Source organism: Carettochelys insculpta, chromosome 10 (genome assembly GCF_033958435.1).
Source record: "Carettochelys insculpta isolate YL-2023 chromosome 10, ASM3395843v1, whole genome shotgun sequence".
NCBI lineage: Eukaryota > Metazoa > Chordata > Testudines > Carettochelyidae > Carettochelys > Carettochelys insculpta.
Window position 1 is genome coordinate 51,807,157 of NC_134146.1, and position 15,105 is coordinate 51,822,261.

Here is a 15,105-nt window from a genome sequence, read left to right on the forward strand (position 1 = left end):
TCAGGTGGCCAAGACAAACGCAGCCATCTATGATCAGATGGCATGTGAGATGGCAGCCTGAGGTTATTCCCAGCATCCTATGCAGTGCCAAGTGAAGGTTAAAGAACTCCACCAGGCCTATGAAAAAGTTCTTGAAGCCAACCAGCAGTTGGGGCGGCTCCATGGACCCGCTGCAATTATCAACAGCTCCACATGCTTTTGGGGAGTGACTCCACTATGGAGCTTGGACTGAATTACGATACTTGTAGAGGCCCTGGTATGGATTCTGGGTGAGCTGAGGGAGCAGCATGGCCTAGAGGAGGATAGCAATGGAGAGGAGGAAGGGAGAAATGATCAGGGGACAAAGGAAGTTGTTCTGGACAGCCTGGAGCTCTTCACCATAGACCTGGAACCGGTCCCCTCCATAGCAGGGCCACACACGGCAGTCCCCTCCAGGGTCACAGTCTTCCTGAGGAGATGCTGACAGATTGCATGGGTCACCTCCAACACCATGGACCCCACTGTAGATCTGCTTGCCCTGAGCTGATTTGCCACTCACCAGTAACTGTCAGGGGTTGGAAACTTCCACAGTGCAAGTGCCACTTGTTTCTGTACCATTAAAACCTGCCTCATTTTGGTGTTGCTGTGCTTCAGAGAGGGTGTCAGTGCATCACAAAGTTCCATAATGGTGCACTTGCCCACGCAAAAGTTCTGCATTCACTACTGGTCATCCCAGGACACCAAAATGATGTGATCCCGCCAGCGTGTGCTGGTGTCTTGAGTCCAAAATTATCACTCTACTGTCAGCAATGTAATCATGGCAGCCACCAGATCAGTGTTCTTGGACCACAGTTGGCAAAATTGCTGTTCCAAAACACCATCCTTGTTGTCATCATCATCATCATCAGTAGCAGCAGCACCTGTGGGATAGACAAGCACCACAGAGCTTTAAAAATGAAGGACAAATTGCGTGACAGTCTCTGTGGTAGCAGAAACGATCTGTGCTATGAGTTGGAGAGTTCACGGATCCATGCTTGCGCTGGAATGCTGCAGCAGAAAATGGCGTGATCTCCAGGTCCTTTTTTGTGTAGTTAGTGATGCAGTGAATTCTGGGATAGTGCTTGGAATTCTGGGATTCTAACATGAAACACTCACAAGCAACTGGGGCTAAGGCACTGTGGAATAGATACCCACAATGTAGTGCTCACGCTGTTGAACCTGCACGGGGCAATGGGTCTCAGAGATTTGACACAGAAAAAAGGTGGGTCAAATTTCAAGAAGCTTTGTGGACACTTAATTTGAATTCATAATATTGAGATTAAGTATCTGAATTTATTATACATCAATTTTATCTCATAGTGTAGACGCAGCCTCAGTGATTCTTAACAATTTGACTGTCACACAAGTTGTCCCCAGTTAGAAAAAAAAATCTTATTTTTGCTTAATTCTCTCACTTGCAGTAAATTCACCATTCCCTCAAATAAACTACTGATTTGCACCAGTAAACTAAGACAACAATCTGTCCCTGTAAGTTTCATTGTTGCTTTTAGTTAGATGAGACATAAATATATTTTTCTCTCCCTTAGTCTCACTTATCACCAGGAAAAGCAGAATTTTAGTGTGTCTTCCAGTCTCTGCTTTAATACAGGCAAGTAAAGACAGGGAAGTCGCCAGCTCCCACATCAGATATAGAAAATAGCATAGAAAAAGCACTCTGAAAATTCAGTGAAGGGAAGGATCCTTCTTTGGGTGTGGGGCTGTCCCATTTCATTTCCCAAACTCCTCTGATTCTATGATTCACTTTGCATCTTGACTAGGTCATTTTTGAGGCAGTTCGAGGATTAACAGAATATGGGGACACAGCTGTGGACAACGTGGGTGTCAGAAGAGGCCACTGTGGTAAGTTTGTCCCTATATCCCAGGGATTCCCTTCTCCCTTTGCCACTTATTTACTATATATGAGTCCAGCAGAAAATAAGGAATCCCAAAGAGTCAAACCTCAAAAAAGGAAGGCAAAAATTCACAGGGACACTTACTCAATTTACTGGGGTTTCCCCTAATTTCCACCAAAATCTGTTCTCAGCATCATCATTTTCTTCCAAAAGAGCTGCAAGACTGTTTGATAATCAGTCCATTTCCATGAAATTTAGCAAATGTGGATTTTTAATAAAATGCCATACTCACTGAATCTCACCTGCTTTGGGGTTCACTGAGTTCTCTACTCAGCATGTAACACTAAAGCAAGAAAGATCCAGAACTCTTTGCATAGAAGCTCTGCACTGTTACATTACATCCAGAAATTCCAGTACATCAATAGAAATGAAGCACAGGAGAAATCCTTAGGTCATAATTTTATGGACTTTGGGGAAGTTTGTTTCTGAAACGGGATCTTTATAATCTACCAAACAAAACCCCAGATCTGAATACCAGATAAATCTTCTAAACCATGGAGTAGTTCTGTCATCTAAATTGCTTGCAACCTCTCCCATAAAAATTACACAAGCATACTCTGTCCTCCATTATCAAAGTCACAAATGAAAATATTGAAAAGTACTGAAGATAGGACTGACCCCTGCAGGACGGCACTAGATACACGCTCCCAGGATGACAGTGAACCATTGATAATTACTCTTTAGGTACATTGTTTTAACCAGTTGTGTACCCTTATGATAACCTCATCTAAAAATGTATGCAGCACACAGAAAATATATAGCACTATACATTTCATTGATGAACATTATCATTACTATGGAAAATATGTACAAAAAGATACCTCAATATCTTAACACGGCCAGCTTCTCTCCTGTCTGTAAGATACTTTTTCTGTATTAACAGTAAAATGGCTTAGGTTTACAGTCACCGAAAACTGCAAATTTAGTTTGAAGGACTAAATTCTGGGCCCAGAAATCCAGTAAGTGGTGCTTTAATAATCTTGAGCCTTACTGTTCTGGGCCTAGGGTGACCATCCATCCCGTACTGTGCAGGACGGTCCCGTATTTGGGATGCCAAAAAGGTGTCCTGACTTATTTTTTAAAGGGAACTAATTGTCCTGTATTTAGGCCCACAGGGGCTTGGGGACAGGAGCCCTCACAGCTGCTACTTTATCGGGCTCCTGCGGCCACTGCTGTCTCAGGTCTCCGTTGAGAGCACTCGCGGCTGTTGCTTCCCCAGAGCTCCAGGGCTGGGAGCGCCTGCAGCTGCTGCTTCCCCAGAGGGCTGGGTCCGGGAGTGCCTGCAGCTGCTGTTTGCCCAGGGTTCTGGGTGGGGAGTGCCCACAGCTGCCACTTGCCTGGGGCTCCGGGGCTGGGAGCACCTGGAGCTGCCAATTTCCCAGGCGTCTAGGTGGGGAGCATCCATGGCTGCCGCTTCCCCGGGGCTGGGCGGGTGCCAGCTCCCTGGGTCTTGGTGCAGCCAGGAGGAGCCACCTCTCCACCACATAGTTCCTTGTCCTGTATTTGGGACAGCAAGATATGGTAGCCCTATCTGGGCCAGAGCAAGTCAATTCCTGATTTTCCCAAAGGGTGCAGCACACGATGCAGCCACTGGATGGGGCACAAATGTAACAGAAAGAGTTAGAAGAAAAGTGCTGCTCTGACATTTTCAGTTTTATGATTACTAATGAAGACACATATGATCTAGATTGTAAGAAGGAAATAGTGACTAGAATAGCGAAAGCAAGAGCGAGTTTGAAGGCAATGGATAAGATCTGGGAAAGGAAAGAGATTAGTTTAGGAATGAAGCTGAGCATCTTGAAAAGGTGTGTATTCAGCAGCAGATTTGAAGAGAAGGATATTGGCATTCCAGAGGAATTGTTATAGAAAGACCCTGAGAATAGGATGGATTTAGACGGTCACCAACGAAGAATTATGTAGGAAGATACAGCTGAAAGACAACCAACTGCAGAAGGTTATACAATGGAAGTTACAGCTATATGGGCAGAATGAACAATAAGCAAAAAGTCAAGACCCTATTCCTGTTACTATGGACAGGGTCCTTGGATATCCTGGTCCACGTTGCCATTGTCTAGAACAAGAACATGTAAATTACAGCAAATTTCTATTACATTCTCTCATTGTAGGAGATGGACCTACAACAACTGTGGGCCCTGTCTCAGGCACCACTCCCTCTTCTTCAGGGACGACCACGTTACTTCCCCCACCAAGTTCAGGTGAATTTCTCTGAAATAAACATCTCATTATTGATCTGCAGTTAACTGGCATGTCACCCCACATGTTGGACATTTCTCTGGCATGGCTTGGGTCCTTTACTGAATGAAGGGGGGGTGTTCTTTTTGGAAACTAACAGCGTACATGCTTTCTTTAAACAACTGTATTTTCAAAAACTAGTGTTATTTTTATTGTTAATTTTTATTTCTGACTTGTTAAAGAAAGGGATTGTTAAAACTTTTCCATTTGATTTTTAGTGGTTTTTTTTAATTGGGAGTTTAGCAAGAATATTTTTCGTCATCCCTGTGAACTTTTATAATTTGCTATGTGTTAACAAAAAGGGCTGTCATTAATTTAGTTTCCAATAACATTTTCTTCTAGTTTTCAAACCCTCAGCATTCATTTAGCTGTGCTACACCAAAGCACTATTCCACATTCCTCCATTTGATCTCTTTCTGTAAGGTTTGTTCAGATGCAATCCTATTCCAGGTTCATCCCATTTTTCTGGCTCATTTTAGTTTAGTCAAGGGGTGAAAGTAACTTAAATTTCTTAAAGGTACCATTGGCTCAGACAAACAGAAAGACTCTCTAAAATATATACCAGATAAGCAGGTGCATATTGGATCACACCAAAGGTCTAGATAGCCCAGTATCCTGTCCTCCACCAGTGGCTAGTGCCAGGTGTCCCAGAAGGCATGGTGAGAACAGGCAGTGATCTAGCCCCGTGGCACTTTTCCGGCGTCTGGGAAAAAAAAAAAGGCTAAGGACACCATCTCTGCACACCCTGGGTAATAGCCATTGATAGATCTAACTTCCATGAATACAGAGGCCTTGATCTAGTCTTGCCCTTCAAATCTTCTCTCTTTAAATCAATAGCTTAATTTGTATGGGGAAGCCCAGGCAGCAAGTGCAATCGGAAGTGTTCTAATCATAATGGCTGATGAACGGTGAACAGCTGAGACCTGAAACAAATGTTTCTAAACCAAGCTGTCCAATTCTAAGAGGACAACAAGCCCTTTCTGAAGTGATTGATCTAAAAGATGTGATTTACTGTACTTTGCCCCCCAGAGTCCTGTGTGGTGGCTGGGGACCCTCACTACTACACCTTTGATAAACAAACCCATCACTTCATGGGGACCTGTGCCTACACATTGTCCAAGCTGTGTGATGAGAACAGCACTCTGCCCTACTTCAATGTGGAAGCAGTGAATGAACGCAGAGGAGGCAACACTCGTGTGTCCTACGTCCAATATGTGGAAGTTGATGTTGATGGCCTGCGGGTAACACTAGAGAAGGGAAGAGCTGTGAAGGTAGGTGCAGGAAGGGTCTTCAGTAGCTGCCTGAGAATGACCTTGTATGATCGTTTAGTTGCAAGCATGGCTTCCCTCTCTGCTGTCTAGGTCAATGGAAAGGGAGACATTATCATCCCCTTTACACCATCGCCAGGTGTGGAAATCTCCACTAGTGGATTTTATGTCGTGATCAGCACAGCCTTTGGGCTGACGGTGAAGTTTGATGGGGACCATCGCGTGGAAGTGACCCTTCCCAGCTCCTTTCAGGGGAAGGTGTGTGGGATGTGTGGGAATTATAACGGGAATGCAACAGATGACTTTCAGAATCCAGAAGGGGTGCTGGAGCCAGATTCTGACAGCCTTGGCAACAGCTGGCAGGTCTCCAATCACAGCAGGTTTGTAGCTCTTGTGGTGGACTGGGAGTTCTCTGAGGGGTATCCCTTTTCACGGGAAAGCCACCCAACAAATCACGGGCTTCTCTCTTTTCTCTCAGCTGTCTTCCTGGCACAGGCCATTATCCAGTCTGCAACGAGACTGATAAGGAAGTAATTGCCAGCAGTGCTTTCTGTGGCCTCCTGACAGATACAAATGGACCATTTAAAAAGTGCCATAACGTCCTAGATCCCACCATTTACTTCAGAAGCTGCTTTTATGACCTATGTGAATTGCAAATGGATCCCAACTCCCTCTGCAAGAGTCTACAGGCTTATGCAGATGCTTGTCGCTCAGCTGGAGCTCAGATAGATGTCTGGAGGAATGCTACCTTCTGTCGTAAGTACAAGCAACTGTGAGCCTTTGCTGCGTGAGTTTTGTGCACTGGTTTGGAATGTCTTTCAGAGCTCAAAGAAAGAAATTGCTAGCAATTGGTGCAGGGGAAGCTGTACCTAATTAGGACAGATGCTGTTATATTCTAGCACTGCCTATGAAATAACTGGCATGTGATCTGGTAGCAAAGAGAATCAACTAGCGTAATCCCGTCTGATCTAATTACAAAGCTCTTGTTTTCTCCAGCAATCCACTGTGAACCCAACAGTCACTATGAAGCATGTACTGCAGCCTGTCCTGCTACCTGTGTCAACCCAATGGCTCCTGCCAGCTGCAGCCTGCCGTGTGTGGAAGGGTGTGTGTGTGACAGTGGTTATCTTCTCTACAATGATGGCTGTGTCTCCAGCAGCCAGTGTGGATGCTGGCACAATGGCAAACACTATCCTGTTGGAGCTGAATTCTGGGCTGATGACACCTGCTCCTCTAAATGCAGCTGTCGTTCTCAAGGGAGCAAAGTAACTTGCTCCAATGCATCCTGCCCTGCCAGTCTTTACTGTGGGGTTCAGAATGGAGAACCCGGCTGCTATCCTGAGACTTATGGCATTTGCCGAGTCCACAACGACCCTCACTACAACACATTCGACAGAGAAACTCACCACTTCATGGGGATCTGCACCTACACACTGGCCAAAACGTGCGCCAACTCCAGCTTTCTGGCATATTTCAACATAGAAGCCAAGAACGAGCATCGTGGGAACCCCACAGTGTCCTACGTACAGAAAGTTCTGGTAGAGGTTTATGGAGAACACATTGAAATTCTCAGGAACCATCCGAGCCAAGTGCTGGTAAGGAGCATGGGGGGCAATTCAGATTGGGAATGAGGTTGCTCTGTATCCTGTAAAGGTGGCCACATCTCACTCTCAGTTGTTGAAAAGGAAGTCGTGACTCCTGGGGTTTCAAACTGAGTATCAAGATGGTCTGCAGCCGACACCAGAAGCCTTCCTGAGGTTTTCTTGTTATGTCTGTGAAATTTGGTCTGAGATAGAGACCTTCTGGAAATTTATATCACTATTTAATGTAGTAACAATTGCAATGAATGAACCTGTTTGATTGCTAATTTCAGCCTTACCTCTGTCCTAGGGCCTTCCTCTGTGGTAATCACATGGTAGTTTTCTTTCTGTTTCCTCTTAGGTCAACAAGGTGCTAACAACTCTTCCCGTAAGTGCAGCTGGTGGGTCGATCAGAGTGAGCAGAAGTGGACGATACGTCACGCTAGAGACGGATTTCAGATTGCGGGTTTCCTATGACACTGATCACTCGGTGGAGGTGAAGGTGCCCACCACCTATTTTAACAGGACCTGTGGCATGTGTGGTAACTTTAACAATCGGAGAGAAGATGACTTTATGATGCCTGACGGGCAACAAGCCAAGAACTCTAATGAGCTGGGAAACAGCTGGCGCATAATGGACGACGATCCCCTTTGCGATGACCCTGAACCACCAGACCCCTGCCCTGTGGACCAGGAGAACCTCTACAAAACGGACAGATTCTGTGGCCTGATAACTAAAAGGCCAGGGCCCTTTGCCATCTGCCACTCCGTGATCAACCCTGAGAGCTTTTTTGACAGCTGTATCTTTGACCTCTGTGCCCTGAATGGGAGCCAGGCACTCCTGTGTAGTGCTCTAGAGGCCTACGCAGATGCATGTCAGAAAGCTGGGATAATGCTGCCTCAATGGAGAAACGCCACCTTCTGCCGTGAGTATCAAATCTGGAGCATCCGATATTTTGTCAGCAGCACCAATTACTTCTTGAGTGATGTTAAATGAAGAAGGCTTGTGTACTAAATTGGGTCAAGGGCCTGATTCTGACCTGGGTCCCAGGGAAGCTGCCCACCTCACCACAAGCAGTCACCACCCTGGGTTCTGTTTTGAAGCGGGCAGTCTCATGGGCTGTGAGTTTGGTGGGATTTCAGGCAGGACAGGTAAATAGTCTTGATCCAGGCCCTATTATGGGATGGGACAAGCATACAGACACTGAGCTGAGCCTAGCTGCAGGCAGAGAGGTAGAGAGGTCAGCCATGGCCCTGCGTCAGGGTGGGGCAGCAAACAGTTCTGCAGCTCGGGCTGGGACTCAGGCTGATCCTTTAAACAACCAATAAGCCCAGGAATTTGTCACGTCTGGACAGCAAACAGTTCAAGGGCTCGGGCCTATGCCCAGTCCGAGTAAAGAGTCATGAGCCCTGCCCGTGGGTCAGGGCCAGACAGCAGTCAGTTTGGGGGCTCGTAGCTCTGGCAGAGAGCTGACGAGCACAGGTGTTTTGCCAAAAATGGGAGGGAGACTCACCCATAAGCTGGCATGGCAGGTGGCGGGGGGATGACGATGAAGGCCCTCCCAGTCCTCTACATTGTAGCCCAGGGCTTGAACAGTGGCAGATTGATCCACTGCTGGGTCAGCAAAGATGCTGCCTGCTGCTCATTCACTGACACCGTTTGAACAAGACCAGGGTTGGCTACCCCGAGCTCCTTCTCAACTGCCCCTCTGGCTATACCTGGCTTGGTGACAGGTCTACTGGTCTCCGAAGAACGGGGTGTCTGTCCAGGCTTGCAGTTTCCCTGATTTGGGTTTGTCAATGGTCCTGGTGGCTCTGGCCAGGCCTCCATTCCTTGAGGTGCGTAACAAGCTCCCATCTCAAGTTTGGGAAAAGCATCTGGCTTCTCAAGTGGCTGGGCCCTAACTTTGCTCTCAACTGCAGCCTTTATGCTTTCAGCTCTGCTCCTCTATTCCAGAGGGATGGAATTAGATTACTGTGGCTCCTTGCACCAGGGTACTTGGGGGTGACCTTCCCCTTCCAGGCTGGGGGAGCCAAACCATCCCATTCTGCTTTGTCACCACCTCTGACTCCCTAGGGGTCATTTTCACCCATGGGCTTTCTTGGTCTTCATTCTCCTCCTCTCATTACTCTTTCAGCTCCTACGTGTCATGATTCCAACAGCCACTATGAGCCTTGTATGACTGCCTGTCCTGCCACTTGTCTGGACCGCCTCGCCCCCGAGAACTGCAGCCAGCCCTGTGTTGAGGGCTGTGCATGTAATTCTGGGTTTGTCCTCAGCGGAGGCATCTGCGTGCTGGTGGCCAACTGTGGCTGTGTGTTCCAGGACCGCTACTACAGTGTAAGTGACACGACTGACCCAAACATGCTGGTCAGGAGACTGATCTGCCAGCATCAGCCCCATTAATGGCATTTGTTTGTGTATTTCTTGCCTGTGTCTTTCTACAGCAAGGAGAGAGTGTGGTGACGGAGAACTGCAGGAGCCGGTGTGAGTGTCTGGGAAATGGCACTATGACATGCACAGCACTGTCTTGTGGTCCAGAGGAGATCTGCAAGCTTCAAAATGGCTTGAGGGGATGTTATCCAGCCAGTAGTGCTACGTGCCACATCTATGGTGACCCCCACTACCTCACCTTTGATGGGAAACTTCACCACTTCCAGGGGGCCTGCAACTACACAGTGGCGGAAATCTGCAACAGCTCCTCCGATGGCTTTCGAGTTACCACCCGAAATGAGCACAGGGGCAGCCCCAGCTGGACAGCCATCAACTCTGTCGCTTTCACCCTGGACGGTGTCCACATTGCACTCAGGAAGAACAGGATTGTCTATGTAAGTACCTTACTCATCTCAATCTGGAACGGACTGATTGTGTTGTGTGCATTCCCTGTCCTGTGACTCTGCTTTAACCTGCCTATCGTCAGTGCGGTACAAGAATTGGAGCTGCTGATATCTTAGAATCCTTGTCCCCATGCGTTGTCCAGGAATTTGAATTAAGTACTTGGGGTCAAGTGTCCAGATTCTGGTCTGAGCCTGGCTGACCTGCTTTTCTGCTCTGTTTCTCAGGGCACCTCTCTGTACCGGCCTTGTAAGACTCTCCTCCCTCCTCAGAGGGATTGGGGAATTTAGTGAACCCTGATGTGAGAATTATGAATTTCCTTCCAGGTTGTTCGGGGCTAAAGAGGATGTAAAGGTGCATAGACTGGGGATAAGGGTTCTAAAATCAGCCTGTCCAAATCACTTGCACGCAAGACTTTTGGAGAGTCTGGAGGAGACCTCTGGTCCACTGAGCTTCTTTGTTAGTAAATGTTGCACTGGCAGGGAAGTCACAGAAGGGTGGAAGAGACATTAAGTTGTGTCTAGAATTAAAAAAGGCAAGTGTTGTGAGCCTGGTAATCGGTAAGAGGAATGAACATCAGTCAGGGTTACACCTACTGGACTACTGAAGGGAATGGTTCTAGAACCAGCACTAGTCAGTGTTTCCCTCAATGATCTGAAAGCAACTATCAATGCTGTTTTCATTCAGGTAGTAGCCAGCAGAAAGACTGAGGAAGTCATGAAGTAACAGTGAGAACAGAGCCATCATGCAGAGCCATCTGCATCATTGGAAAGCTGGGCCTGCTCAGACCCAATGCCATTGGCTTGTAGACGTGCAAGGCAGTAGTAAGCCAAAGCAGCGAGGTGATTTTACCTGTGCGTGCGGCATTCCCAGGACAAAGAATGGAGTGCTGTGAACACCAATCCCGGCATTCACATTTTCAAATAACATTTACCCAAAGGGCAGAGAGTGCAGAGAAGAGCTATGAAAATGCTAGGGGTACGAGTGGTTTTGCTTTTGTAAATATCTTCATAAATTTCCATGCTTTTGAAAAGCTGAGCGGCCTTCCACGCATGGCTTTTGTTTACAGTTTGAGGGAGCCGTGTCTAGAAATGTCTGTGCCCAAGAACATTCTTCTTTATTCTGCACTACGTTCAAGATAGTGAGAAGGGTGTTTGAGAAGACAGGAGTGCGGAAGAGAGCCTTGTCACTCTGCTGCTGCTTCTACTTTCATTCTTTCATTCTTTCCCATTCAGATTAACGGTGCCCTGGCCTCACCTCCTGCAACCCCTGTGCCTGCAGTGAACATTTCACTCCGCGGACGCTACGTGCACGTGGCCACATCCCTGGGCGTGGAGCTGCAGTTCAATGGGGACCATGAGCTCTTTGTACGAGTGTCAGAGAAGTACAAAGGGAGATTGTGTGGCTTGTGCGGGACGTACACAGGGACCCAGCAGGACGACTTCACGATACCCAATGGGGTCGTGGTGGCAGACGTCAATGAATTTGGAGCCAGCTGGAGGGTGGCTGACGATGAGTGGCTGTGAGTAGAGGGCTATATATTATGGCCATGTATTGAATTAGGAAACTAAGGGAGCTTGCTCTCTTTGGAATCAGTATGTATGTCAGACTCATCAATATACGATAATATCAGCCTGAACATTAATCCAGCTGCTGAACTTTACAAGGCGTAGTGGAGTTTAGATCTGAAGTCTTATTTTGGTCTCATCTCTTGTTTTATTCGGTGGACTCAGACTTTTACATTTATGGTTTATGTTGAGCTGGTGATTGGGTTGCTTTGCAGTAGCTGTGACTGTCTCATGTCCAGTTCAGCAATATCGCTATCACCATGGCGCGTCTGAGTACTTAACCCTTCTGCTTTTTCATATTTTAGTTGCAATTCGAGTGCTGTCCCACCAGCGACATGCTCTCCCTCCGACCAGCAGGGAGCCAATGAGCAGTGCCAGGTCCTAACAGACCGCAATGGCCCATTCGCCCCATGCCATGCCACAGTGCCACCCCACCTGTACTTTGAGAGCTGTGTCTATGACCAGTGTGCCACAGGAGGAAGTTTGGAGCAGCTCTGCAATGATCTGGAATCCTATGCCGCAGCCTGTGCCGAGGCCGGAGTCACTCTGGGAGAATGGGCAGCGGGCACTATCTGTGGTAAGTTCCAGCTGGTATCTATAAATGTCTGTGTGGCCAGTTACCTGTGGTAGGGATGGGCATGTATTAGTCTGTCTTACATTCAGTGAGCCCGACAGCCACCGCAGCCTCCTGGGGCAAGGTTGATGGGGCTGGCTCTGTGCCCCCTAGAATGGGCATGACTAATGGTGGAAGGGGCAAGGCCAAGGGCAATCACCCCTTAGCACCACTCAGATGGCAACTGTGGGCCTCCCCTACTTTCTCAGAGCGCACAGAGCTGTGCGACAGCTGCTGTGGTGTTCTAAAGGGGCATGGAAATGTGTCTGCCACCGCTGCCAAAGTTCCAGTGATGGCAGCCAGAGCTCCAGGCCCCTTTGAAGTGTTGGGCCCCTGGGCAACTGCCTCCTTTGCTCTCACCCTGCACCATTGCTGGGCCTGCCTACATCGCTGTTTTGGGGCACATCACACCAAAGGGACCTCCATCTGCACCGTATGAACTGTCACCTTTGTTGACAGTTTCAGAAGGGAAACCAAGAACTATGGACCACAGAGATGGAGCTCCTTTCTCAGTTCCTGATGCAGTATTTTACCTTTGGGAGTCTACCAAACTTATCTAGTGTGGCTTTGGGAGAAACTTGACACTTTCAACCATGGGGGCAGGCACTTCCATAAGAAAATCAGCAATGGGTAGTGTTGTCCGCTGTGCTATGGATTATCAAAGAGCCTTTCTGCTGCAACCACCAGCTGTGTTGCCTGTGTTGTCCATGTTTCCTATAGTCCTGTCAAAATGCCACAGTAGCTAAACCATATTTTCACTTTGAAACAACCCGAAACATTTTTTTTCAATGTTGCCACTGTGTTTTCCTTTGTTTAGACTCAATTATTTTCTGCTTTGTGACTTGCTGAACATTTAAAATATAGTTTTCAGTTCCGCCAGAAACAATTTTTATTTTGTTTTGGAATTTCCAGGCAACTGAAAAATTCTTTTATAGTTCAGCTCTGGCATTGCTTATGCAAAAGGGATCTGAAGTAAGGTGGCAGAGGCAGTCTGAATTCTGGCATTTTACTAACTTTACAATGCTTGATTTCGGGAACTTAAATTTTCTTTCAATGTAATTTATTGTGTCTAACAATTATTTATATTCCAGTACCATCTCTGAGCCCTAATTGTGTTGTGTGCACATATGTGCTAACCAATAATCCCTACTGGTTAAAATTTCAAAAAAAAAAAAAATTAAAAAAAAATTAAGTGGATGTTAGATTTTACCCAGAAATCTATATATGGGATCTTATTAGCTGTTACCACTAACAGAGAGAAATTTTGGAGTCATTATGAGTAGTTCTTTGGAAACATCCACTCAGTGCTGCAGAAGTCAAAAAAGTAAACAGAATGTTTGGAATCATTGAAAAAGGGATACATTATAGGACAGAAAATACCTTATTTCCTGTAGGAGCTCTGCAAAGTATATTGTAGAGTCACAATACACCCAGAAATGCCAGTACATCAACAGAAGAGAAGCACTAGAAAAATGCTTACATCATAATTTTATGGGCTTTGGGAAAGTTTGATTATGAAATGGGATTTGAGGCTGGTCCTGCTCTTTATAATCTACCAAAACAAAACCCCGGATCTGAATAAAAGCTAAATACATCTAAACCACGTAGTAGTGCTGTCATCCAAAGTGCTTGCAATCCCTCCCAAGAAAATTGTACAAACATACTCTGTCTTCCATTATCGAAGTCACAAATGAAAATATGGAGAAGTACTTCAGATAGGACTGACCCTTGCTGAGTATATGCGCTCACTTGTACCCACAGACAAAAGGCACAGTGCCGAGAGCTAACAACATCATTGACTTTTTCTCATTTTGCTAGGAGAGCTACTAGTTTGCAGGTATTTTGTACACCAGGGGTCTCTGAAGATGCCCTTTCTCTGAAAACTGTTTCTCTAGCATTCCCCAAGGGTCATTGCTAGGACCAATTGTATTTAACTTATTGATAGATGATCTGGAGAAATGAGTAAACCGTGAGGTGGCAAAGCTGGCAGATGATACTAAACTGCTCAGGATAAAACAAAACAGTGGAAATGTAGCACTTTAAGCACAAACAAAATAGTTAGGTAGCTCAGAATAGTTAAGACCAAAGCAGACTGTGAAGAACTTCAAAAGAATCTCACAAAACTGAGTGACTGGGCAACAAAATGGCAAATGAAATTTAATGTGGATAAGTGTAAAGTAACCCCAACTCTGCATACAGTATAATGGGGGCATCAAGTAGCACTTTAATGACTAGCAAAATAATTTATTAGGTGAGCTTTCGTGGGACAGACCCACTTCTTCAGACCATAGCCATACCAGAACAGACTCAATATTTGAGGCACAAAGAACCAAAAACAGTAATCAAGGAGGACAAATCAGAAAAAAATTATCAAGGTGAGCAAATCAGAGGGTGGAGCCGGGGGGGAGGTCAAGAATTAGATTAAGCCAAGTATGAAGATGAGCCCCTATAGTGACTCAGAAAATTCCCATCCCGGTTCAAACCACGAGTTAATGTGTCGAATTTGAATATAAAAGCCAGCTCGGCTGCTTCCCTTTGCATAGTGGTGCGAAAGTGTTTTTTCAGTAACACGCATACTCTTAAGTCTTTAACAGAATGCCCCATTCCATTAAAATGTTGACTAACTGGTTTGTGGATCTGGAGAGTTTTGATGTCTGTTTTGTGCCCATTAACCCTTTGTCTAAGGGAGTTAGAAGTCTGTCCAATATACAAAGCATCTGGGCATTGTTAGCACATGATGGCATATATGGTGTTAGTGGAGGAGCATGAGAAAGTGCCCGTGATTCTGTGAATAACCTGGTTAGGTCCAGTGATGGTATTTCCAGAGAAGATAGGTGGACAAAGCTGGCAGCGGGCTTTGTTGCAAGGAAAGGTTCCAGGACTGGTGTTCCTACAGTATAGGCTGTGGCTGTTTGTGAGGATCCTCATAAAGTTGGGAGGTTGTGGACAGTCTCAAAAATTTCGCACCGCTATTCAAAGGGAAGCAGCCGAGGTGGCTTTTATATTCAAATTCAGCACATTAACTCGTGGTTTGAACCGGGATGGGAATTTTCTGA